We start from the raw sequence: 27,391 nt of genomic DNA, 5'->3' as shown, positions 1-27,391 counted from the left end.
CACTGAATTACAGTCCCAACTCGCCAAAGAACCTTTTGGTTTTAAGAGACCAGGTCTCAAGGACAGCTCTTGTCAGTCCTGGCATTTGCCTTATAGCCAAACCTGGCCAAGAACCTGCTTTCCTCTTGTCTCAGCCTCTCAAGTGATAGACTATATAGGCGTAAGTCAAAAGATGCCTAAAGAATTCTTAAGTCTTGTTCAATGCGGAAAAAGGCAGACCAAATGGCCCTTTCTAAAGTTTTTTGAGTGATTTCTGCTTGAAGTAATCAATATGCCAATTCTTTTTTAATTGAGCAAAGGAAGGCGTACACAGTGAATACAATTTTCAAAGTGCTTAGAGCTTGAAATAACTTATGTTGGGAAATTAACCATACACAATTAAAAGCAACCCTTACCAGATGAAGTTAGACAAAAATATGCTTTTAGAACTTTGATGCATTATTTTGTATAGAATCCTTTATAGACTGTTTTGACACCCATCTTTTCTTAGGGTCAGTGAATACGGCTCTGAGTGATGAATAGAAACAGAACAGCAAATCTGACCCATCAAAAGGATGAGAGAAAGCCAAACCAGGAACGTCCAAATGGCTGTGCACCGAGCTGCCATGCCTCCTCCCCACCAGACCAGAGGAGTGCAGCTATCAAGCTAGAGATGGTGAACATAAGATTTTAACTTGAAATAGAGATATAATTTCTTTAACCCTGGAACTAAAAAATACTTACCAAGTATCTTTATGACATAAATTATTAGGGATGAATTTTAATTTTAAACTGAGACATGGAATAAACTTGCCAGTGTTTTTTTTTTTTTTTTGATCTTTTTTTCTTTCCTGGACTGTTTAAAGGCTTTTTATCCAAAGATCAGATAGAACAGATCAAGGTATCATTGTGGTATACATAATTGTTAGTAAAATAACATTGTACCTTTTTTCTTCCTCAAAGTTTGTAATTCTATTTTAAACATAAAATTGGGTGTAAACATAGTGATTTATTGATAGGAAAAGTAGTGGTGACTTAGGGCAGATCAGAAAGAAGCATAGAGTAGGGGTGCAATTCATTTCTGGGGCCTCTAAATACAACAGCAAATGAAGGTTTGGAGATAGGATGAAGTATGTTAGGTGGGAAACAGTGTGACATTTTGTCAAGTTACGAAGGTAAGTCTCACATCTTTAACAGGATGGAGTCACTACCATGTCCCTGCCACATTTCTAGCTTTTGGGATCCATACAACCATGAAGGCTGAGAAAGCAAATCAGCAAATATTGATGTCAGATGGGAGGCGGCAGTAAGAGTAGGCATTGAGTGACGTTAGTTGGAGCAGTCCAGGAAAATCTTATTGAGATGCTTACGTGTTGCAGGGGGTCTTAACAGAAGTGACTGAACCCCAGGAAAAGCTTTCTGCCTAAGACAAATACTGAATGCAAAATTCGGTGATTTTTGCTGTGTGATTTGTCTTCTGGCAGTGTTGGAATCGGAGTGGCCAGGATCTGTGCATGCTAGGCCTCACGCTCTACTGCTGGCAAACCACTAGACCATGGTGGCCAAGGCACTCACTGTTCCCAGCTCTTCATGAGGCTGAGTCATGGGAACAGCTTAAGTATGAGTTTGAGACCAGCCTGGGCAACACAAGGCCTGGGCAACACAAGGTCTGGGAAACACAATGCAAGAAAACCACAATTGGCTGGAGAGATGGCTCAGTGGTTAAGAGCACTGTCTGCTCTTCCAGAGGTCCTGAGTTCAATTCCCAGCAACCACATGGTGGTTCACAACCATCTGTAATGAGATCTGGCACCCTCCTCTGGTGTGTGGGCATACATGGAGGCAGAATGTTGTATACATAATAAATAAATAAATAAATAAATCTTTAAAAAAAAAAAAAAGCCGGGCGGTGGTGGCGCACGCCTTTAATCCCAGCACTTGGGAGGCAGAGGCAGGCGGATCTCTGTGAGTTCGAGACCAGCCTGGTCTACAAGAGCTAGTTCCAGGACAGGCTCCAAAACCACAGAGAAACCCTGACTCGAAAAAACCAAAAAAAAAAAAAAAAAAAAAAAAAAAAAGAAAACCACAATTAATGCCATTACGATTTTAAGAATTCTCCAATGAGCATATAAGAATTTTTAATGTTTTTGTTTTTTGAGACGGTGTCTCAGTTTGTAGCTCCGACTGGCTTGGAACTCGGATCTTGCCTGCCTTTGCCTCCTCGGTGCCGTCGTCACAGACGTGCACCTAAATGAGAGCCCTCTAACGTAGACTTAACTGAGCTTATCTTCAACTTGCTTTTGGCAGCTGACTTGCCCTTAGTTCCGAGGACAGTATCTGAGTGTATGTTACATAGCAAGGAGTGCTGGGCTCTACTCAGCCTCAGCCTGGGACCTTCTAGCTGCTTCTTGGGAGGCGTTATTCTGTGTGACAGGGTGTCTTTCTCGGGCCTGCTCACCACCACATTCGGGGAAGCAACTTCAGAATTTCAAATTTAGTTCTATTCCTTCCACATCTGACATTGCCTTTTCCCTGCTTTTGGTTAGTATTATCACCTGCAGTCCACCAGCAGGAAGAGGCAAACTCATTATTTCAGTAGGAAAGCCTTCCATCTTGAGATTTTTTTTTTTTACTTACACCATGGTTCATGTCTCTTGTTTCCAGGACATAGAGCATCGTCTACCCTGCTGCCCATGCTTCGCTTCTAAGGATATCTTCTCAACGTGCTCATTCTTGTTGCCCTGCAGATCGGGCTGCTCCAGGGATGTCCTTTGTTTTAGACGGCCCTTTTAGCCTTGCTCTCAGACACAGCTTTGTGGGCAGACATAAGCGTTCCAAATCTGAGAACCATGTTCAAAAGAAAGTCCTGAGAACAGTGTAACGGGATTCTCCAATCTGGAAAAAACAAAAACAAAAACAGCATCAAATACCATCTTGTCAATTTCTTTGTTTCCCCTGTTGCCACATTGGTGTTCTTTTCCTGCCTCAGTTTCTCATTGCATTTTTTTTTTTCTCCATCCACTCACAGGCAGTGCTTACGGGTCACTGAGGCTTTTATTCTGCATGTAGAACCGCCGGGGCAGGGGTCTTTCCTGTGGCCACCCTAGAGATTACACTGGACTCCAGACACTAGCTTGGAAGTGAGGTGACAATGATTCGGACCAGTCACATGATTACAAAGCTGGGGTTCCCCGCAGGGCTCCAGGTGGTCGGGCGGACTGAAGACATCTATCTAAGGAAGCAGTGGCATGGGAGGGGCAAGCATTGGGCCGGCCTTGAGTCGCCTTGACGACGTCAGGGATGGGGTGTAAGCAGCTGGTGGCTCCAGGGATCTGCATCCACTTTACTTGGCCAGGGGGTTCCTGAAGCACCTGCCGGCAAACTTGGCCTTGCTGCCCAGCTCTTCCTCGATTCTAAGAATCTGGTTGTACTTGGCCAGGCACTTGGATCGGCAAGGGGCACCAGTCTTGATCTGCCCAGTGCAGAGCCCCACTACCAGGTCTCCCCAGAGCAATGGGACATCATGACGCCCCAACCATTGGACTGGGCCAGCTTACACGCCTGCAGAGACTCGGTCACGGAGCCAATCTGGTTCACTTTGAGCAGGAGGCAGTTGCAGGCCTTCTCACTGACAGCCTTGGCAATCCTCTTAGGGTTGGTCACTGTGAGATCGTCCCCAACCACCTGGATGCCTGAGCTAGCTGTGAACTTCTTCCAGGCTTCCCAGTCATCCTGGTCAAAGGGGTCCTCGATGGACACCACTGGATACTCCCAGATGAAGGACTTGTACAGGTCAGCCAGCTGGTCAGGGGTGATGTACCTGCTGGCGTCATCAGGAGACTTGAAGTCCAGGTAGTACTTCCCGGACCTGTAGAACTCAGAGGCGGCCACGTCCATGCTGTTGACAACCTGTTCAGTGTAGCCAGCCTTTCCAATTGTGTTCTTCAGCAGCTCCAGAGCTTCTTTGTTCTCCAGGATGTTAGGCACAAACCCGCCCTCGTCACCCACATTGGTGGCATCCTTCTCATATTTCTCCTTGATGACATTCTTCAGGTTGTGATAAACCTCTGTCTCAATGTGCATGGCTTCGCGGAAACTGGACGCCCCACAGGGAGGATCATGAACTCCTGCATGGCGAGCTTGTTGCCAGCGTGAGACCCGCCGTTGATCACATTGAAAGCTGGGACTGGCAGGATGACTTCAGCGTTGCCAGCCAAGTCAGCGATGTGGCGGTAGAGGGGCACCCCCTTTTCTGCAGCACCAGCTTTGCAGACAGCCAGGGACACTCCCAGGATGGCATTGGCACCGAATTTGGATTTATTCTCGGTGCCGTCCATCTCGATCATCAGCTTGTCGATCTTCTCCTGCTCCACCACATTCAGTTTCTTGCTAACCAGAGCAGGTGCGATAGTTTTATTGATGTGCTCAACAGCCTTTGAGACACCCTTCCCCAAGTAGCGGGTCTTATCATTGTCACGGAGTTCCAGGGCCTCAGAGATGCCAGTGGAGGCACCGCTAGGCATGGCAGCTCGGAAGAGACCTTTTGAGGTGTAGAGATCAACCTCAACAGTGGGATTCCCACGGGAGTCAAAGATCTCTCGGGTGTGGACCTTGAGAATAGACATGGCTTGTTTATGGCAGTCGGCGTGCCGCAGAGGAAGAGCACAGAGGTTCCTGCACACACCCTGGAGAGCGTTCAGGAGAGACGTGCGTGTGACCTGGGAGCTGAGTTTCTCTTTGCATTTTTGATGGCAGCTGTTTGATTTTTCTAGCTGCCATCCTTTCTCATCATCCTGTTTTGCTTTGCTTGGTACACCCCTCATCTGCTGTGTACTTGGTATACCCGTCATCTGCTGTGTACTTGGTACACCCCTCATCTGCTGTGTACTTGGTACACCCCTCATCTGCTGTGTACTTGGTACACCCCTCATCTGCTGTGTACTTGGTACACCCCTCATCTGCTGTGTACTTTCCACTTAGGCAGAAGAACAAAACCACCAGGAGTGTTAAGAACATGAGTAAACTTCAGGGGACAGAAAATACAGCAGCATCCTGCACACACAGCCTTCAGGCCACCTTAGGCAGTCTCATTGCCTGCTCCCTGCCAGCTTTCCACTACAAAAGGGTGTAAAAGAGCCGACCGCAGCCAAAGATGACTGTCCCGGTTTCCTTTGATAGCTACCCTGACTTTTCCCTGGAGAAGGCAGAAGGGCAGCGGCCTGTATCTAAAAGGACAGAAGAGTCAAGAGTGAGACGCTTCAAAAGGCCTGAAAGGCTGTAACACTGGAGGCCTGGCGCCATCACGCAGACCACGCAGCCCAAGTGGCTCTAAGCCCTTCCAGAGGCAGCTGCTGAGGAAGGGTAAGCATCTCTTGGGCACAGCTGGTCCGTAATATCTCGTCCCCTTTGCCGCCTCGAGGGGTGCACTACCTGGCTGGCTATGGACCATACCCTCTTCCAGTTGAAGTTCAGTGAAGAAGCTAGAGAGACTGGCCAAGAAGGCAGAGAAGCTCCAAGGCTGAGCAGGCCAAGATGAAGAAGGCCCTTCTGCAGGAAAACGTGGCGTGTGCCCGCGGGTATGCTGAAAACGCCGTCGGCGAGAAGATTGAAGATGAAAACTGTCTCCGGATGGCGACCCGTGTGGATGCAGTATCCTCCAAGGTGCAGATAGCTGTGACCATGAAGGGGGTGACCAAGAATATGGCACAGGTGACCAAAGCTCTGGACAAGGTGCTGAGTGCCATGGATCCTCAGAAGGTGTCTGCAGTGATGGACAGGTCTGAGCAGCAGGCGCAGAACCTGGAAGTGCACACACAGGTAACGGAGGGTTCCATGAGCTCTGCCACCAAGCGGACCACACCTCAGGGAGCAGGTCGACACCTTATCCGTGCAGATTGCTGAGGAAAATGGCCTGGAGGTCTTAGACCAGCTCAGCCAGCTTCCAGAGGTGCCTGTGCTGTGGGCAAAAGCTCTGTGTGCAGCCAGGACGACCAGATTGTCTCTGAGGTTGGTGGCCCTGAGGAATGAGCAGGTCCTCGGCAGGTGTTGCCTCCCTTCTATGACATACTGGAGGCTTCTGTCTCACTCTGCGCTCAACTTTGTCCAGCCTCATAGCTGCCTTGGCTCTTTTCCTACCTGTCAGGCTGGGTGCCTTAAAACTGAGCGTGAGGTTGGGCAGTGGGCCTCTGTCCTGCAGGGTTACACGCAAGCTTGAATACTTCACCTGGATTTGCTGTGTGTGTTTCTTTCTGTTCTGCATACTGACTTTTGCACAAATGTGTGGGTGACTCGTGTGACTCTGTGGGCCACAGCTGGAAGATGGCAAGTTCTGTGTTGTCCTCTGCCGATGTGGAGTTGACAGGGTTTGACCCCGTGTGGACTTCTGCCCAGTGCTTCGGGGCTTTCAATTTCTAGTGAACACATACCTGCTGCTTGCTGTGGCCAGTGAAGGCAAGAGCCACAACTTTGCCAGGCAGCCCCTAGGAGCCTCTCCCCGACCTCTGCAGACAGGAAATCCTGTTGTGTGACAGCCTCGAGTAGGTTCCTGTGGACTTTTGTGTACGAGAGATGTCCGGTGCCACCAGCACTGGCTGGGGCCTTTACAAGGTGGTTCCTCTCCTCCATCTTCCCAGGGCTGAGTTTGTTCTTTGGCTGCCACTGCCCGCTGGCTGAGTTGGCCTGGGCTTTCTGTCTTTCAGCTCCCTTCCCCAGCTCACAGAACTGACATCCAACCTCTAATTCCTCAGGGGGCCAGTTTACACCTTCATTCTTGTGGACTGCGTTTTCGGCATACCCGGGGGCACGCTCCAGATTTTTCTGCTGTAAGGGTCTTCTTCACCTTGGCCTGCTCAGCCTTGGAGTTTGTTTCTGCCTTGGCAAGTTTCTCCAGCTGCTTCACATTTTCCTTCAGTTGGGACAGGGGATTAACCATGGCTGGTCAGGTCGTGCACCCCGCAGGTTGGTGAAGGGGACGAGATCTTACGGAGCAGCTGTGCCAGACAGGATCAAGTTTTTTTTTTTTAATTTTTTTTTTTTTTTGCTTATCAAAAAACTTTTATTCATAGTTGTAGAATTGGGAAGTCTTCTTAAACAGCCACAGCAACTAAGAACCAAGCATTACAATATATGAGCCAATGGGGACCATTCTCAAACAAACCAACACAGGTTGCATAAGTGGTAATCAGTTGCTGGAGAAGAGGTTGAGGGAAGGGCTTCAGGCATGCAGTCTTTGGGAGTCAATGCTGCATTGCCGTGTTGGGATTTCCCCTGATGTTGCTACCTTTTTGAGTCATGTGTGGTTCCCTAACCTCAATAAACTCAATGCTTTGCCAAGCTAATCTTGAGTAGAATCATTTCTCTTGATGTTTGTGCCTGCTTGTCGGTGACTACACATCTTTTCGCATCTTAGAAAGAGTCTTATAATGAGTTTTTAAAGGCTTTCTAAGCTTTAATATTTCTTTTTCATATTTTAAGACTATTCCATCATAACCAGAACAAAAAGTCCCACAGTTATGAGTTTCAGCAAATATTCATTGGCATGTGGGAAGCCTTCGGTCATCTAAGCAGGAGTCTATCTCTGGGAAGAAGTAGCAGAAGGATGAAGGTCCTGCCAACTTCAGACTGTCTAAGTTAGTTGTAAAGTGTGAGAGGGCGTAGTTTGCTTTTATCTCAACCATTGTAGCTCTAGACTGATGCAAGCAATATGGTGGAGACCACCGAGTGTTTAGGACTCTAGGAGGGGCCTCCAGCCATATGACATATATGTGTCCTTTCCCGGCATTATACCGAGCCAGAAACTCTTTCCCGAGGAATGATCTCCACAGCTTGAAGCTTGCAAGTTTCAAGACTCTGAGATCCTCGAGTGACAGTGGCTTTGGTGAATGACATTAGGTTTATCTATAGGCGCAGAGGTGGCTTGCTGGGAGAGGCATGCTATGATAGGAAGACAGAAGCAGAAAAGGGAAAAGTACTCTTCTCCACATGAAGACCTTACCTCAGCTGTGTCTAGAGTCCGGGCGGTTGATGCTTTCTTTGCAGCAGGGCCCAGGTTCTCTGGGCCTCTTTCCCCATATGGAGCAGGAGTCTGTACAGATGTGTGAACAGATAACTACAGAGTTAGTCAATGGAGAGATAACTACAGTGTTAACCAATAAAGTTTTCCATTGACTTCTTCCCTCCACCGCCACCACCAAGGCACCAATATTGGATTGGGGGAAGTTGGGTGGTAGGGATAAGGACTACATTTTATACCCCTTTATTCTCTGGGGTCGTCTCTTCCTAGCCTTTCAAGAGCGCAGCTCTTCCGAAGCATCCCTTACTGCTGGAGCTTGGTGTATAAATATTCTCCATCTGTTGTCTATTTGTGTATGGCATTCTATAAATACATTAATTGGTACCACTTCTCATTTAACTGTCACTGCTGTCTCTTTTCATGACAAGCTTATATTAAATATGATGGAATAAAATAAAACCATCCAGCAATAAGGGCCCATTTTGGTCAAAAAGGAATGTAGCCGGAAGAAAAACTCCATCTTTCGTGGTAAGGAAAGGATAGTTTAGGCTCATCAGAGATAGTTTGTGAGCGAAGTCTAAGAGGAAAATTTCTTAGATGGAGGCAGGGGAAGCTCTCCAGGAGGCCGTTGACAGGAGTAAGTAGGGAAGGTAGAATTCTCAGAAGAGCTGCAGTTTGGGAATGGAGTGAACCTGTTTTCATGTTTTGTTATACTTTTGAAAGGTTGGGCTTATTTTAGACAGCTTTGGTTTTGGTGACATTTCACAGACCATAATCCATATGTACTCCTTTTTGCCTTGAAAGAGTAGCCATTTACTTAACAAGAGAAACCCATGGCACAAATGTCGATTTCAAGCATATTTTAAATTTAATAGGAACTAGGGCCAACCGACTGTACAATAGAGAGTACATTCTTACTAGATCCCAACTACATGGCCTCTAAGGATAAGGAGATAAGTCAAATAAAAGCTGTGCTGCTTTGTGTCCTAAGGATTAAATGCCATTGTTTGGAGACTTAGAAACTGACTAAAATTTAGTCTGTGAGGAGGTACTTTATGTGTGCAGATGATTTTAGTCTAATATCAGGATCAAATTGTTTTGTTAGACACAGCAACTGGGGGGGGGTACTCTGTATGTCCTCCCTGGAACAGGGCATGGGGGTGTGTCAAGTAGAGAGTCCTCAGAAATACATCAGGCCAGAATGGAGACACCAGTTTGATTTCTCTATCCCCTGGCGAGGCTTCAGCTTTGCCTAAGGCCTTCAGTGGATCGGATGAAGCAGTCCCAGCTGATGGGGATAGTCTCTTCTCTCTAGAGGCCACCGCCTGTAGATAACAAACCACTCGGAAACACCTTTGAGTTGGTGCTGATTACAGGGTACCAGAGCCTTGCCAAGTTGACACTAAAGACGAACCATCATCACTGGTCATGGAAAAACCTTCATTTGAATGGAAGAAAATCATCCTGCAGTGCCCTTCAGTGGATTCAGCCTGGAAGGCCTGGCCTGCCCTGATAGTTGCTTTCACTCCATCCCGGGGTCCTTGGGAAGCAAAAGAAAGTCCAGGACATATTCCCTGATGCCCCCCACTTCTCCAGTCCTTAATATTTTAGTAACAATCTGATCTCAGGACACTAGACTCAAGTGTAGAATGTCCTTATATTTTTAATGAAGATACACAGAATGAATAACAAGTCAAACACTGCCTGGCCTCTTTTCCTTTACTTCTGGGGAGCAGGTATAGGAAGTAACTGTGGGAATGTGTGGCCTGGGTTTGGTTCTGAAGAATAATTTGATAGATACTAAAGTAAATGATAGTTTTTCAAACATGAATCATTTACTTAGAGAATGTATGAAAAATAGAGCCATAAAACTGAGCAGAGTTCACTAGGCCAACCAATATTTGTTCTATAGAAATTCTCATTACTGCCTTATAACTTTTGCAGGTAGGGTCATAGTAAATGTGACTCTATATACCATCTTCCGTTTGTTCAGTAATTCCCTCTCCCCTCTTCCAGTCTCTGAGTCTCTTTCTCTCTCCCTCCTCCCTCTTCCCATCTCTTCTTGTTTAGTAATTTCGTAGTACTAACTGAATATAGTCTTAGAACGTATAAAATAAGTGCAACGAGCGAACGGAATATACATTGGATAAGAAAGGAAATCAATGTGAACTGAAGCTTAGATTCTATATCTAGGCTACTAAATACTGACCTATCAAAAATACAAGGTGGAAGAGAACAATATTTGCTGAATGTGGTTTGTCGAAGGAGGTTGTAGAAACTCTTCTCTTCCATACCTATTTTGAACCTCTCTTCTCTTATGTGGGTGAATACTGCCAGCTGTATCCTGAAAATGCATGTTCTTAGCCTGGCATGGTGGTGCATACCTACGGGAGGCTAAAGCAGTGAGGCTGGCTAGTTCAAGGCCAGCTTGGGCCACACAGAACACTTTCAAAAACAAGCGACAACAGAAGAAACCAGTGCTGTAGGTCTGAGCAAGCTGCTCCTTGAAAAATCCATTTTTTTTTTCGTCTCCAAAACTTGACCACTATATAGGCTAGGAGTTTAAGCATTTTGGTCTTTATTCTCATGATGAATTTACATTGAGAGATCACTACAAGAATAAGACAAGGTGACTTTGAGGTTCTCTGACCTGAAGAAAAGCCCCATACTGTTCATACTCGGAGTTCCTGAGCAGGTAGTCACATGTTACATCTGGTGAGTTAAGTCAGGACTGTAAGGAACGCCACTCCAGAGTGATGAATGTGTCTCCCTGGTCGACCACAGCAGCCTTTCAGCCTGGGATGGGAAAGCCTGCTGCCAGAATGGAAGAACTTTAAGCCAAGACCTGTGTGTCTTGACCAAGGATGAAAAACACGAGTGGGCGTGCTTGAATGTGCACGCCTTGTAACCGTTTCTTTAGAGGGTGATAGTTCACATCTTAAAGCATCATTTGGAGTAGAGAAATGGAATCTGCTCTTTGGTGTATGCCTGGGTGGGATATGGCTGGGTGCTGTGGTATTTGCCCATGGGGAGTGAGTCAGGTGTGCTCTGACTGGGACGTATTCTTTCTGTAAAATCTTAAGAAGTCCCACCATTTCTCTGTTCTCAGTGCTCAACCCCAGTCATCTGGCTTCCATATTTCAGAGAGGCATCACCCAGGGATTCAGGGTTCTAGAGAAGACCCTACTCTGCGATGGTAAGAAAGCTCTGGTCCCTCCAAACCCTGCTCAATGAACGCTGCCTGGAGGCTGGCCAGCAGGAGCAGTTCTCTACTTAGGAGCAAACACTGGAAGTCCCTAGTTACCTGTGGCGCTGTCTCACTTCCATATCAAGCTTTCAGGCTATAAAAGCTCCATCTCACACTGTGGCTTAGAACCCATCTGTAGTTGTGTGTGTACGCACCCGCCGGACTGAAAAGCTTTACCAACCAACTCTCGATGACTTTTAATACTTTTTATTCTATCCTACCCAGTCCCTTGGGACCAATCCAATCCCATCAGATCTAGTTCAGCCTAGTGCAGTCCAGTCCCTTTAAACCTACCCCACTCCACTCTACCCAACCCTATCATATCACAGACCAGTGATCTCTTCTCTACTTCAACCCAGCCTCTCCAGTGCAAAGAAAGGCAAAGTAGCCGGATCAACTGTGTCCTCCCTAATCTTATCTAGTCTATTCTGGTTTCTCCAATTTTAGTCCGAACAACCTGTCCTTTCCAACATCATCTTCTACTCTTCTCTCCTAACCATGCTACTTTATCTTATCAAATCTTGTATTATTCCATTCACACAGACACATGGACACAGAAACACACACACACACACACACACACACACACACACACACACACACATTTTATTTAGAGACAGATGGTCTCATGATATAACCTTGACTGGCCTGGAACTCACTATGTAGACCAGGATGACTTACAAAAATCTGCATAATATTGTCTTCCAAATGCTGGGATTAAAGGCATGTCCCACCATGCCTGGCCCTTCCTTATCCTATTTTTTTTTCTCTGTCTAAAATTCTAATAATGTCTTTATGACATTTAAAAGTTTTGTTTTATGTGTGATTGTTTTACCTGCTGTGATGGCTATTCATGGTAGTCAACTTGGCAGCATCTGGAATTAACTAAAAATCCAAGTGCCTGGGCACACCTGAGAGGGAGTTTCCTTAGTTAAATCATTTAAAGTGGGAACATCCACCTTTAATTTGAGCCACACCTTCAGCGGTGGCTTATATAAAAGACATGGAAGAAGGATGCTTTGCTCTTTGCCTGCTTGCCCCTGGTCTCACTGCTAACCCATCGTTTCACTGGCGTTAGAGCCAGAGTTCTGACATGTACCAGAGATCAGCTGAGACGTCTGGTCTTGTGGACTGAACAGCTACTGAAGGCTTGGACTTTCTGTTGGCAGACAGTCATGGTTGGACTAGCTGGACCACAACCTGTAAGCTACTCTAATAAATCCTCTTTGCATATGTGTGTGTTCATTCTATCAGTTCTGCCCTCTAGAGAACCTTGACTGGTATACCCACAAATATGTGTGTACATTGTGTGCATGCCTGGTGCCAAAGTTGATGTTTTTAATTTTCAGATGTGGGGTAGGTTAAGAAGGAAGTCGTTATCAGGTACAACTGGAAAGTTCTGAGCATAGGAACTTGCTCATTCAGAGCTCATACCCCAGTGAAGTCAGTAGGAAACAGCAGCATCCAGTAGAGGAGACCTTAGTCATCTGGAGTAATGGCAGGAGATGGTATCCATTTGTGCTCAGGTCGGCTCTGGCCGACATGCTAAACAACCCAGAGAAGGAATTAGTAGCTGGCTTCTCTTGACATCTTAATGTTGCTCCATTGGGTGTTCACAAGCAACTTTTAAAGGAGGGGGTGACTCGGTCTGTAGTTCTGTTTATTTTTGGGGTTTCCAGAGTCTGGACTTCTTTATTAGAGGCTGTCAACTGAGGGCTTCGACCACAAAGATTTAGCATCATGTTTTTAAGAGAAAGTCAAAACCAGGGTTAATGAAAGTTAAAAGGCTTTGAGTCTCCCTGTAGGTCTCGGTACAGACACTTGTTTTGTAACTGTCTCTTGCCTGGGTGTGCCAGGTCTTTGCAGACCAGCTCAACCAGAGGAAAAACAAAATAAACATGAGCAGCGGCCGTCACAGCCTGCAGCCTCCTTTTTTCCTACCAGACAAGCCTTTTATCCTCATTAAAATCGAGTCTGTATTAGACATTTTGAATCATCGTAGAAGGTGGAACCTCAGTTTTGCTTGAGCCATGTGTCCGCTACCTACGTTGTCTGGGGAAGCCTTGAACATCCTGTCATTTCCTCAGCCCAAGAATCCAGCTCTCAGCCGTTCTAGGGCATGTTAGAGCCCGTGTGTTCTCAGTTCCCCTGTATGGAAACAGGTGCTATACCCAGAACGGTACAGAGGGGTTACTCCGTGGGCTCCCAAGAGACCCGATGAATGGGAAGTGCCGTGGGGCTGTCTAGATTTCAGACATCAGATCCTCTGAAATGCTCCTAAAGCCTACAGATGTTAGTCATGCAACGAAAGAAAATACAGAAATTCTTGAAGGAGCTGGCAACTGGTCTTAGATGGTCCAGTCATGGTATGGGTGGACTGCTTCTCTGGCTTTGTGTCTCCAAATGGCCATCACCTGCTCTCTCGTCTTCCCGAGAGTCAGCCCTGCGGATCTCCTCTTTTCTCTACATGTAGACTCTTAAAATGCTTTCTGTCCCCTGCCATGCATGCCAGCGTGTGGAAACTTGCCCCCACCTCCAGCTGTCCTTTCCAGGCCTGACGGCCTCTAGAGCTGTGTTTCAGCCTTTAGGGCATTCCAGTAGCACCTCACCTACAAATGTGTTAGCAATACAAATTGCTGGGCCTTGTCCCCAGACTTTGTTTTGCAGGTCTGTCAAGTCCCCAGGTGCTGCTGCTGGTCAGGGACCCAGAGTAAGAACCACCAATCAGAAGAAAGCATCCAGTGGCTTCACTTACTCGTTCCCTCATGGCCTGACCTGTCCCCACTTGCACATTGTTTCCCCCTACTTTTGACTTCCACATGTCAACTTCCATGGGAGCTTTGAGCTCCATCTTACCTGAGCCTTTGGGTCACCGGACCACACCCTCTCTATTCCCTTTGGCTTCTGGGACAGCGCTGTCTCTCCAGCTGTGCCCTTCCTTGCTTGTTGGTTCTTTGGAGTTTCTCTTCTGGAACCTCTTCTACCCACGGTGAAACTCTTTCTTCTTAGGGAACTAGTGCCGCTTTTACCCCTCATTCTTTACTTCCTGGTCTGCCCTACCCAGGCTGATACCTCAACACAACAGACAAAGATGGCTTTCAAATCTGCCACCACTAGGAACTATGAACACCCCTCTGGAGGGGACTATTCTGTTCATGTGTCACATGGTGTAATTTTAAAAATATGACTGTTTGGAGCCCTGGTCTCAGGGAAGTTACTTCGCATCTTAATGCCATGAGTCAGCCACATGTGAAATGAAGGTATTTATGAAGACAAACTGAGGCCATGCATACAAATCGCACGGAGTAGCTCTAGGTGCAAATACATTCTCGACAGTCGTTAGTTATTATGATGGCATTCATTATAATTTTCTGAGATAAATTTCGTTTTTGAATATTTTGATAGCTTCCACTTTTTCCCTTTTATAGTTTTATATAATCATGGCAAGAAAGCGTAAAAGAAATCAATAGCTGATTAGAGTTGAAATTACTTCTATGTTTTTGTGTCTGAAGTTGGCAAAAAAATCAACTTAATTTTCCATTTATGTTTGAAATGGTTTTTGAAAAATCTTGGGATTCCTTGTGATCTTTTCCACATGCGTAGCTCACTGGGGCTTTGCAGTTAATTGATTGTTTCCTTAATGTTGAGCTATTGGAGGGAAAGATATCAAAAGAAGTGCCTAAGGGCCGGATCTGTATGTAAGTCAGGAGGAAGGGAGGGCAGCATGAGTCTGTTCCTAAACTCGGGACTGTTCTGCCCTTGCGTGGTTGTACTTGAGACTTCCAACACCTTGCTCTTGTTTCTGCTGATTTGGTCTGTGCTCTAAACAACTGGGTTTCTAAACACAGGTAAATGAGAGGCGCAAATGCCTCAGAGCTAAGGGAAAGTTCTTAGGAGCTGAGCCTCTACTTTGAGCTTTTGAATGACACTGGTTTTAGTCCTTTAGTCATTCTGGAACCACCAATGCTTCCATGACGTTTATTCCCCATAGGTATAGAAGCTGGTAAGCCCAAGATCATAGCACAGGCTGATTCATTTTTCAGCAAAGGCTCGCTTGCTTTTCAAATCATCTCACCTCTGCTTTCCCTTCCTCTTCCTCCTTCTCCTCTTTCCTAGAGCTCAAACCCAGGACCTCATCTGTGCTGAGGAAGCACTCTTCGTGAGACACATGTCCAGCCCACAGATAGCGTCTTGACCTGCCTTTACATGACAGAGAGGAGGCCTTTCAAGCTTCATTTTGTAAGGGTTCTAATGCCGTTCACTAGGGCCCCACACTCCAAGTTTTACAGTCTCTGAAAGTTTCGCTTTCATATGTCATTGCACTGGGCATTAGGGCTTTAGCCTATGGGTTTAGAGGGATATAAACCTTTAGGCCATGGCAGTCTCCTTCAGGAGGGGAAAGGTTAGAAGTTTTCAGAAAGGAAAGCCTTGTTCGCCAGTGGAAGCTTGTTTTACTCAGTGTGGGGCTAGTCCGTAAGTTCTTAAGGACTTAACCAGTGTCTTAGTCAGGGTTTCTATTGTCATGAAGAGACACCATGCTCACGATAACTCTTATAAAGGAAAACATTTAATTGAGGCTGGCCTACAGTTTCAGAGTTCCGTCCATTATTGTCATGGCAGGGAGCATGCAGGCAGATATGGTGCTGGAGAAGGAACTGAAAGTTCTATATCTTGATCTGCAGGCAGCAGAAGAGACTTAAATGTTGTCACACTGGGCATAGTTTGAGCTTATGAGACCTCGAAGGTCCATCCTTACAGTGACACACTTCCTCCAATAAGACCACACTGACTCAACAAGACCACACCTCCAATAGTGCCATTCCCTATGGGCCAAGCATTCAAACATATGAGTCTATGGGGCAATTTCTATCCAAACCACCACACCCAGCAAGTTCCACCTCTGCCCTGAGCATCCTTATTCAGCAGAGCTGAGGTCCTCTCAGTACTTCCTATGTTTACTGGTGAATAATCCCCTCACTCAAAGTTAGAGATTATACATATTTGTAGTTTTGTTCTGCATCCTTGTTAGGGTAGGAAAGATATGGATACAGATGGGTAAATCTCATCTTGGACATTTGTGTATGTATGGATTATGAAGACATCATTGTGAGCTGAATCCCAGCGTTCAGAAGGCAGTGGCAGGTAGATGTCTATGGGTTCAAGGACAACCTAATGTACATAGCAGGTCCCAGGCCGGCCAGGGCTACATAGAAAGACCCTGCCTCAAAAAAACGAAAAGAATAAAATGAGACATTGTGTTTTCTTTAAAAACATACTTATTTGGTCTGGAGAGTTGGCTGAGCAGTTCGGAGCATGGATGGCTCTTTCACAGGACTTGGGTTTAATTCTCAGGACCAACATAGCTTAAAATGGTCTACAATTCCAGTCCCAGGGAATCCACCTCCCTCTTTTGGCTACTGTACACCTGTGGTGCAGAGACAGACATGCAGGTAAGACACCCACAGACATAAAGCTAAAATAAACCTCAAAAATTATCTATCTAGGGGAGGGAAATGGGAGGCTGGGAGGAGGGGGAAACTTTTTTTCCTTTTCTCAATAAAAAAATAAAAATAAAAAAATTATCCATCTATCCATCTATCTGTTATCTATCTACCTATCTGTTACCTATCATCTATCTATCTATCTATCATCTATCTATCTGTTATCTATCTATCTATCTATCTATCTATCTATCTATCTATCTACCTATCTATCTATCTAATCACCTATCTATCATCTATCTTGTATGTTAGTGTGTATACCTAGGAACCATGCACATGTGTGGAGGTCAGAAGATTAACTTGTGGGAGTGGGTTCTCTTCTTCCATCTTGTGGGTTCTAAGAATCAAACTCAAGATTGTTAGTCTTGAAGGTAGGCATCTTACCCATCGAGCTACCTTGCTGTTTCTCATTCTGTTTTTGTTAGGAAACAAAACTGAGATTCATTTCATCTACTGATAAGATTTTAGGTTCAGAGCCCTTTATTGGTCCACCACTCTCCCATGAAGATTGCTGTTTTGTCTTGGGCAGTGTTTTGGGTCCTGCATTTTGTAAATCAAGTAAATCAGCTCCATACTGTAGATGTTCTTGTGAGTAGATAAACTCCCTGTGCTGTGAACTCTACTAAGAAATTCTAGCTGTTACCTCTGCCTGACAAGCTTTTCTTCCTACCAGAATAAGGACCTAAGAGAGGAACATGGCTGATATTCAAAGTGTATTGAGAAGCAGTCGTGAGTTGGTTGTTGAAGGAGAAGGGATGTGTTGGGTAAGACACAGGAAGCCTGATGTAAGCGGTTAAATTTGCTAGTGTACACATTTATGTCATCAAAATGTGAGGCTTATTTAATATCATTTATGTTTGTAATGTCTTTATGTGTCTTACTAATACTTAATGATGGGTTCTCTCACTTATTCAACAATCCGCGAAGATCTTGGTGCGCTGATGCTTTTGGCTGGGGTATTCACTCTTTAATTTTCATCACCTGTTTTCCAAACAGGAAATTACTAATGAGTCTATGTCTAGATTATATGCTAATAGTTTTTAGAGTCTCATATCTTGCCATATAGGGAAATAAGTAAAAATCTGCTTAGCACACGTTTCTTTCAATGAGTGGAGATTCACAGTTCACGATCCTATGGACTTTGATTGCCATGCAGCTGTGGTGGAGATACATTTCTCTCTTGCAGGCACTGGGCACCAGTCTCCAGCTGAGTGAGTGGCTCTAGTGCCATGCCTTTCAGCAGGCAGTGAAGCCAATGAAAGGGGGCAGAGACAAATCATCCCTGTTGAGCTCTCAGTGAATTACAGACTCAGGAGCAAAATAAACGTCAATATTGTCTTAAGCTACTGAGTTTGGGGTAGTCTGTTAAAAGCAGTAAATGCTGGCTCTTCTCTTTGAAGTTGCCTTGACTCTCTTGATCTGGTCTTCTCTGTATAGGGAGAGGCACTTCTCTATGCTCTCCCAGCTCTGTAGTCATTCACTAGCACTTGAAGTTTATTAAGCCTTGAGGGCAAGGGTCGTAACAGATTCTTTTATTAAAGATTCATTTATTTTTAAAAGATATCTTTATCATGATTTACATATGTGTTTGTGCATGTATATGCATACCCCCTAAAATGGTTAGAGGGTATTGGATCCCTTGAAGATCCAGTTATGGAAAATTGTGAGCGGCCTGATGTGGGTGCTGGGAATCAAGCTTAGGTCCCCTGTAAGCACACACAGGTTCTTAACCACTGAGCAACTGATCAGCCCCCTTATTTTTTATTTGTTACCTCTGTATGTCTATGTATTAATATGTGCATATGAATTCAGGTAACCCCTGAGTCCAGAAGAGTGTGTTCAGCCCCTGAAACTGGTATTACAGGAAGTTGTGAGCTACCCTATGTGGGTGCTAGGAATCCATCCTGTACCCTCTGAAACAGTTTGCTCTTAACCGTGGAGCCATAGCTGACTCTTTATTGTGACATAGTTTCTGTTCTAATGCAGGTATGGAGTATGTGTTGAGAAAATGATGGCGGAGCTATTTGCCTTTGCATTGCCAGGGCTATTGTGCAGTTCACAGACTTGTAGGGAGGAGAGAGCTGCTTGTTGGCTCCCGGCCGCTTAAGCTGTATTGATTAAATCACTGCTTGGCCCATTAGTTCTAGCTTCTTATCGGCTAACTCTTACATATTAATTTAACCCATTTCTATTAATCTATATATGGCCACGTGGCTGTGGCTTACCGGGTAAAGTTTCGGCATCTGTCTCTCTGCCTCTGCCTCCTTTCTTCCAGCATTTTGCTTAGTTTTCCCTGCCTAGTTCTGCTCTACCCCCATTAGGCCAAGTCAGTTTCTTTATGTATTAATCAATAAAAGCAACACATAGAAGGATCTCCCACACCACTCTCTTTCTATCTTGACTTTTGGTGTTACACGGCATCTGAAGCAAAGGCAAGTCACATGAAGGACAGTGAGGGCCATCGGTCACAATGAGTAGCCAATGGAAGAGCACGCTAGACTATTCTGCAGTCACTAAGTCATACTCACCAATCAGTTCTGATACTCTATGAAGTGACTTTATGATACGACCATTGCTTTAGAGGGAAACTACAAAGTATGGAGACTTGATTACTCTTAGCAGATATGTTTTGTGGACATAAAAATTTTTATAAGTTTGCAATGACTTTCAGTGATTTCATCAACTGGACAAAAACAAAACAAAACAAAACACCCCAAATCCCAAACACCAGAACTCTGTTGCAAGATATTTTCATGATCTTAGGAAGCAAAGTTCTCAAGCCACAGATCATTTTTGTTTTTTGTTTTTTAACTCTCTATCATTATCAGCTTTGTTGCAAGGAAATATTTATTTCAATAGTTCCATGGTTACTTATTTCTCAGAAATAAAAGGACATTATGTGGCATGGCTAGAGACTCAGTTTCTCCTCTTTGCTCTGAAACTAGCTGGGTGTGCAATCTTGGGATAATCATTTTTAAAATCTCAGTTCTCCCTTTGTGAAATGAATATTGGTGACACTCAGGGCTTGGCCCAGTGTGTGTGTGTGTGTGTGTGTGTGTGTGTGTGTGTGTGTGTGTTCTATGATAGCAGAATTTTTATAGGTTTACAAATGTAAACTCAACATGTGTAGGAACTTTCCAGCCCACGCTAGGGAGACAGGACTTAGTAATATATCGGACACATCAGGACTTTGAAGTTCTGGCTTTTCTCAATCAGCTGCAGGGGACTTGCCTATTTTTGCCCTGTTATTTTTGGGGGTGGCAGCAGTGCATTTTAAGCTCTGTGAACAGTCATAAAGAGCCACTGCCATCCCGAGGAAACCACAACAGAGCTCCTGGGGTTCGTCTTTAATCTACTCTAGCTCTTCCCCCAGCTGCGCACATTCATGGAGCTGTGGACGAGCAAGATGTCTACGATCCCTTTAAAGCTAAATCCGTGTGAGATTTGTCATGAAGAGAGACCAGGAAAAAACTAAAACTTTAGCCTATGATTCCACAGAGAGACACTGAGAATAACCAGCAATACAATATAGATAAAACATCCTAACCTAAGTACTGTTTCCTGGTGCGTTCTTTGAAGGTATTTTATAGTAAAATTGAATAGAACTTGTCTGTTTACAATGCTCATTTTTTCCTTTTTTGTTGTTTTGTTTGTTTGTTTTTTTTGAGACAGGCTTTCTTTGTGTATTTCTGGCTGTCCTAGAACTTATTCTGCCCATCAGGCTGGCCTAGAACTCAGAGATCTGCCTGCCTCTGCCTCCAGAGTGCTGGGATTAAAGGCGTGAGACACCACTGCCCAGATGTTCTGGTTTAGTGTGTGTGTGTGTGTGTGTGTGTATGAGTGTATTTGAGTGCATGCCTATGCATAAATGCAGAAGCCAAAGGAAGGTGTCCTCTGTTCTCTGACTCTGACTATTCCTTTGAGGCAGGATCTCTCTCTGAACCCGGGGCTAGAATTTTCTTGGCTAAACCCTGGCAGTTCTCCTGCTGCTACCCCTGTTGAATCTAGGGCTATAGTCATGTGTGGGATGTATGTCTTGTTAGGTAACTGTGCTGAGATCCCATCTTTGAGCAAGCACTCTTAATCACTGAGCCATCTCTCTAGTCCCCCATCATCCTTTCTTAAAACTTTACCTCTTGTGAATGTTTTTAATTTTTTTATTTATTCTTCTCTCATACAATACATCCCGATCATAGTTTCCCCTCCCTCTACCTCTCCCACCCTTCCCCTTCTTCTCTCTCCCCCATAAACACTGCTCCTCTATCTCCCTTTAGAAAAGAGCAGGTCTCCCAGGGGCATCAACCAAGAAGATGCAATAAGACTAGGCACAAACCCTCTTATCAGGGTTGGATGAGGCAACCAGTAGGATGAAATAGGTCCCCGCGGGAGGCAAAAGGCAAAAAAAAAGTCAGAGACACCCCCATTCCCACTGTTAGGAGTCCCACACAACCTTCCCCAAGTTAAACAACCATGACACATGTGTAGAGGACCCAGCACAGACCCCTGCAGGCTCTGTGATTGCTCTGTGAGCGCGTAGTTGATTCTGTGAGTGGTATTCTTGTGATATCCTACAATCCTTTCCTCCCCCCTTCTGAAGGATTTCCTCAGCTCAGCCTAATGTTTGGCTGTGGGTCTCTGCATATCCTCCCATTAGCTGCTAGAGGAAGCCTCTCTGGTGATGATTGGGCTAGGCATCTAACTATGAGTATAGCAGAATATCATTAGGAATCTACTGGCTTCCCCCAGTCATGTTTGATTCTGCCCCAGGTCTCTGGGCTGTCCAGCCTCTGGGTTTTGGATGTTGAGGCAGCGTTTGTTGCTCATGGGCTCCCTCTCAAGGTGTGGGCCTCAAGTTAGACCAGTCATTGGTTGGCCACTCCCACAAGTTTTGAGCCATCCTTGTCCAAATACATCTTACAGGCAGAATAGGTTGTGAATACATTTTTTAAAGATCTTGAGTTTTGCAATTACTTATAACAGGACGTGAAATGTCAATTTGCATGCAAGTCTTCTGAAAACAGCATTGTCACAGGGCACTGAATGGTAGATGCTGGTGGATTTTATGACATGTATTTGATGATCTCGTGACACTAAACTATTTCAGGTTTTACCTTGCACCTCCCAAATCAGGTCCTCCTTGCCCTGTTTTCTTATTTTCCCTCTTGCTGTCTTTATCGACGATCTGTGTGTGTTTTAGCAATGACAACGATGAACACAGTCCGGGGGGTTAGAGTTGCGTCGTGTTTTTCCACAGTGCCTACCTAGTGTTACAACAGCGCCCTGGACAAGGAGCTTCTTTGTTCCGGGAACCGAGGCCAGTCACTTCTCCCCGTTTTATGACTATGCTCAGGTTGACCTCTGCCTATCTGGTGGTGTATTTTCAACAAAAACAAAATTCTTAACTGTGTTTATTTTTATGATTGACTGTAAAAATCTTTCCTTTTAACCTTACCTGTTGGCAGAAGCAACCCACTATTCTTCCTCCCATGCCCTTGGAGGAAATGCAGTAAAGACAGCAAACAAACTGACTTCTGGAACCACAGCATGGGCACCGACTTAAAAGGAGGGCTTAGGGATCTGTTTTGAGCCTGTGTAAGATTCTCCAATAACAACGAGGATGCTCAATTTAACTTTTAAAGTGTTCTCCTTTTCTAAAGCATTTCCTTCCTGCGTCCCTATCCTAACCTTGAGGATTCTCTAGAATAGACACCCCTTCTGGAATTATTTCAGAATTCACATGAGATTGTTTGGGGGAACAGTGACGGGGATTAATTCATGAGTGGCCAGGGAAATTCTTACTATTTAATGCTGTAATCTTTAAATAACTTAATAGATACTTGTCTTGATTAAAATTGCCTATTAAACACGGTAGCTTTGACAGATATTAGAAGGATGTGCAGTAAGTCATTTCTCTCCTAGTTCTGTAATATTTCATTTGTGTGGGTTTTTTAATCAATAAAGAACACTTAAGTTCTTAGAGAAGCACAAGGCATTCTGATTGATTTGTGCAGAATCCTTATGCAATGTTTAAGTGATGGGTGGTTTAAAAAATAAATTGTATTTTTGGGCAGGAAAACAACGTTAGATAATTGATGAAACTAGTCATGATTAACGTATAGACTGTAACAGAAGCACTGTGTTTAGAAGACGGTTTCTAATAAGGAGGCCAAGGATGCTCAGGGAAACCAGGCCAATAGAATCAAATATTAAGTATGTGGACACATGGGCATATGCTAGTTCCCCTTGTGGTATCCACTCTTCTTCTGTATTACCCACAGTTCTGTGGTCTTATTTTGAGTTCCTTCTGGGATACTCTGACGTTCTAAGGTTTATTTATTTATTTATTTATTTATTATTTTTGGTTTTTCGAGACAGGGTTTCTCTGTGGTTTTGGAGCCTGTCCTGGAACTAGCTCTTGTAGACCAGGCTGGTCTCGAACTCACAGAGATCCGCCTGCCTCTGCCTCTTGAGTGCTGAGATTAAAGGCGTGCGCCACCACCGCCCGGCGGTTCTCAGATTTATAGAGTTCATTCTAACCCTTACCTCTTGCCAGTGAGTGCATTTCTTCCCTCTGATTGGCTATAGAATATCATTCTATTGTGTTCAATAAAATCTCAACACTTTAAAAAATATTTAATGTGTGTGTGTGCGTGCACATGTGTGTATATATCCCAGGCCACACGGATTTGAACAAGCATGCCATGGTACGCATGTGGAGGCCAGAAGCCAACTTTCAGGAATCGGTTCTCTCCTTCTGCTGTGTATACCATTGGGATTGAACTCAGGGCATCTGGCTTGACAGCGGGCACTGTCCCTGCTGAGAGCTCACTGGTACAATTGCAGTATTTTTATTACAACCATTAGAACTTGAAATTCCGCTGTAAAATGGAGCCAGGAGACCATCTGACTGTTGGGGCCTACATAGAAGTAAAATCATGAAAACTGTAGATCTCTAAGAGTGTGTGTGTGTGTGTGTGTGTGTGTGTGTGAGAGAGAGAGAGAGAGAGAGAGAGAGAGAGAGAGAGAGAGAGAGAAGAGAAGCACACAGACACACAGAGAAAGGAGGGGGAGAGGGAGACAGGGAGAGAGAGGAGCAAGAACTAGAACACAGTAGGGAGATAATTTGGTATCCTGAAGTTCTTGAGTCTTGGTGTATTATAGCCACATATGGCTTCAAACATTTCAATTTTGTGAGCCGGTACGTTCCCTTCTGCACTTGAGCATGTCGGAACTGGTTTTTGTCATATGTCACGAATCTGCAATGAAAACGCAGAGCAAATATGGAAAAGAGCTACATTATCAGGGTCCGCTGAACAGTCAAACAGTCAGTAATAAGAGTTGACAGAGACAGGAAATTGAAGAAAGGAGAGAGAGAGTCAAAACGGAAGGCTTACGGTGTAAACGTTGTCATGTGCTGGAGAACACTGCTGCTCTGTGGCTTGTGGACGTGGGAGTCAGGATGCCTGCCCAGGGATGGGGGAAAGGACACTGCCAGGAGCTAAAGGAAGAGTGGACAACTTCCTTTGCCCATTAAAGGAATTTCTGGTCACTTCGGCTTGTTACCTTGGAACCTACTGCTCCTCCTCCCTCGCCACCCATCAAAACAGTCGTCTTGTCCTGCACATGTCCCTCCACCGTTACTCTCAGCTTCCTGCCTTCCTTCGTGCATCCACTGCCAAGAGCTTGGACCACGTGCTTACTATTCATTTCCTGGAACCTGTAAAGGCCACCTCACAGCTCTCGTGCCCACAGCCTTCCCCTGTAGGCTCCACTCCCAGTCCGCTGCCAGATTTGTTAGCCCCGAGGCTCGGATCTGATTGCGAAACAGCCACATGCAGCGCAGGACCTGGGATGGGAGCTAGAGCAGGCTCTGACTTGCCTTCTGATGCTGGGGAAGATCTTTAACTTCTCTAGGTGTGGGGAGCTGGTCTTTGAGGACAGGGGTTGTTAGATCAGGCACTCGAATGTTCATTTCCTCCACCACTGCTTAAACTACAAAGGTCCCCCCCCCTTTTTTTTTTTTTAACATACTTAGGCTAGTAGAAGCGAAACCCCTCCTGACTCTGAATGCTGCTACCTTGTGCATTTCTTCCTTTGCTCACCTTACCCAGAATCCTTTAGCTTTCTCTGTGAAAGTCCTGTCCATTCTCTTAAGTCCAAGATCAAATACTGTTTGAAGCTTTCCTGAATTCCCAGAATTCAGCCTCCTTACCCCTTCATCTCCATCTCAGTGCCATTTGTCATGATCTGCACTTTTGTCCACATCTTGCCTTTTGCCAAATTACCAGCGATTTCAGGATGAAACCACTGTCATATTCATCAGTCACTGTTGCCCTAAAGACATCAAGCACAGCAGCTATGTTTTATTAGAAAATGCTTTAAATGAAAATATGTATTTTGTTCAGGCCCTGCCCATTTAGATATCTTGTAACGCCTACAGAGTAGTTGGGTAGTATTTGTCTGCCAAGTAAGGTCACGTGCTAATTAAAGCCATGGCCTTTGGAGCTCGTTGGTATTGCTACTCTTGCACAGACCCGGAGTGCATCGGCAGTCAATGCTGGGTAAAAGTCTCATCAGGGTCTTTAAGTATCGCATGAGGCCATGAAAGTCCTTCTTTCCTTGGTGTGAGTGGATTAGCAGTGAGCTTATGCTGGGCAGAACAGTGTGCTCTCCTCTGTTCTTCCTGACAATAGAGAAAACCGAGGGATGCCTAATTCTGAAGGAAAGAGCGCAAATAGAGAGAAGGAAGAGTGGGAAAAACTGTGGATGGGAAGGGGAAAGGGGGTTGGGATGACAGTGTTCTCCATAATCCTTTTATAGCAGGACGATCAATTCCAGGCCTGTGAACCGGTTGCCCTGCTGTGGTGAGGCTGAATATTGACAAAGCCAGTGCCATGGCCAGCAGCTTAGAATTATATGGCTCTATACTTCTTTGAACCATGAACCTCGAGACCTTCCTCTGGAGGGAGGGGGAGAGCTCGTTTTCCTGTGAGTCCGTTGGGAAATGGATGGCTGTACTTGGGTGAACCTTTTCTGTCTGTTTATTGGCTTCCCCTCTCCACCCACAGCAACTTAAATCATTAAAATCCTGTGTAATTAAAATTTCATCCAAGTCACACCAGTTACGTTTGCTGGCCACAGTGGGGAGTATAAATATCTCAGAAAGGGCTGAAGACAGAGGTGGCTTCCTGCCTGTGGTTTGGGCTCTGTTTGCTACTGTGTGCCATCTGCAGTCTGCTGAGGCCTGAGCACCCTGCTCCGCAGCCCTGCTCTTACTGGATTCATTCATTCTATTCTGAGGGTGGTCAGTTACTGGTGGGGGTGGAGAGCCCTGGTAGAACTTGCTTATTAGGTCTTGTGCTTCCCAATGTATTTGGATTAGAACATCTAGATTAATGCTTCTTTCTTCCAGGTGACTGGAAAGTAGAGGAGTATCATCCTCCCTGGGCTAACATTAGCTAACATTCCATTAATTCAGGAAATACAACTTCTATTGCTATTTTACTCCTCAAAAACCCCAGTGGCTTCACATAGCTAATGTTGAAGCTCCTATTGTCGGGGTCTCTTGTTGTGGGTTTTCCAACCAAAACAGGGGTCATGGGGGTTCGACTATAGAGTCTGTGGGACTCTCTTGTGTCATGACACTGAATGTTTCCCTAAGCCATCTTTATTTGTTTAATGTGGAGTGTCTTACAGATGCTGTTCCTGTTACCTCACACTGACACATGCAGTCTTGAGATGAACATGTGACCTGGTTTGGGTTTCCATGTGGCTGACCTTGAGATAGGGGTCTGGGTCTAAGTACAAGGGTGGTGGTCCTAGAAAAGTGGGAGGGAAATAACAGAGGAAAGCCAGGAGCTACCGGAAGGGCATGGTATAAACCAGTCACCACTCTAAATACCTAGAGGCCAGCTCTCCAGAAGAAATGGTGGGAAGAGATACAGAACATCTGCAGTTACCCCATGCGAGGCCCCAAGAAGCTGGACACCGTCTTCCATGATTCCCCTGTTGGCACTGGGTGGGAAAAGTCCCCGGACCTTAGGGATTTTGTACTTGCTGCCCATCCACATGCCAGACAAGTCAGAGAAAAGACCTCCCTTAGGCTGAAAGCTGATGCAATGAGTAGTCTGCAGCACTCTTTACAGTGGAGCTTTTTCTTACTGTGGAGACATAAACATAACATACATGTGCCCTTCCTACAGTCTTTATGTGCATAGGTGACTGGTTCTGAATGCACCCACAGTGCCATGTAGCTATCAGTAACTTTTTTCTCAAACAGAACGTTGCACTGACTGTATGCGAGATCCTCATCTCCCTTCTGTGGCTGGGACTTTCCTGGAGTCACTTTAGCTGTAATGCTTTGTCAACTCCAAGCCTTGCCCTTGGCCCTCAGCCTTGTCAAGGTTGCGCCAGTTGCTAGAATCCCAATAAGTCAGTTTTGAGGGAACTCTTTACCCTCAATATCTGAGCCCCCTGAGTACCTGATAAAATTCCATCTCCCCACTTCACCGCCCTCCAGGTGATGTCTGGTTGCTGTGGTCTGACCTTAGCCAGAATCATGCTGTGTCTGTTGAGAATCCTCTCTACTCTTCATGTCTCCTGTTAGTAATTTCCCAGTCCCTGCCTTATTACCCACTCTATGGCTGTGAGCTT

The 27,391-nt window shown here is 45.2% G+C and overlaps 2 pseudogenes; one reads left to right on the top strand and one right to left on the bottom strand.

Moving 5' to 3' along the window:
• Positions 1 to 3,274: 3,274 nt before the first annotated feature.
• Positions 3,275 to 4,604, bottom strand: LOC121433695 (annotated as a pseudogene).
• An 815-nt stretch (positions 4,605 to 5,419) lies between these two features.
• Positions 5,420 to 6,804, top strand: LOC121433621 (annotated as a pseudogene).
• Positions 6,805 to 27,391: the final 20,587 nt, after the last annotated feature.

Source organism: Microtus oregoni, unplaced genomic scaffold (assembly GCF_018167655.1).
Source record: "Microtus oregoni isolate MIOR12 unplaced genomic scaffold, Mior012 000040F_ref0000088, whole genome shotgun sequence".
Lineage (NCBI taxonomy): Eukaryota > Metazoa > Chordata > Mammalia > Rodentia > Cricetidae > Microtus > Microtus oregoni.
This window is presented reverse-complemented; position numbering and strand designations above follow the sequence as displayed.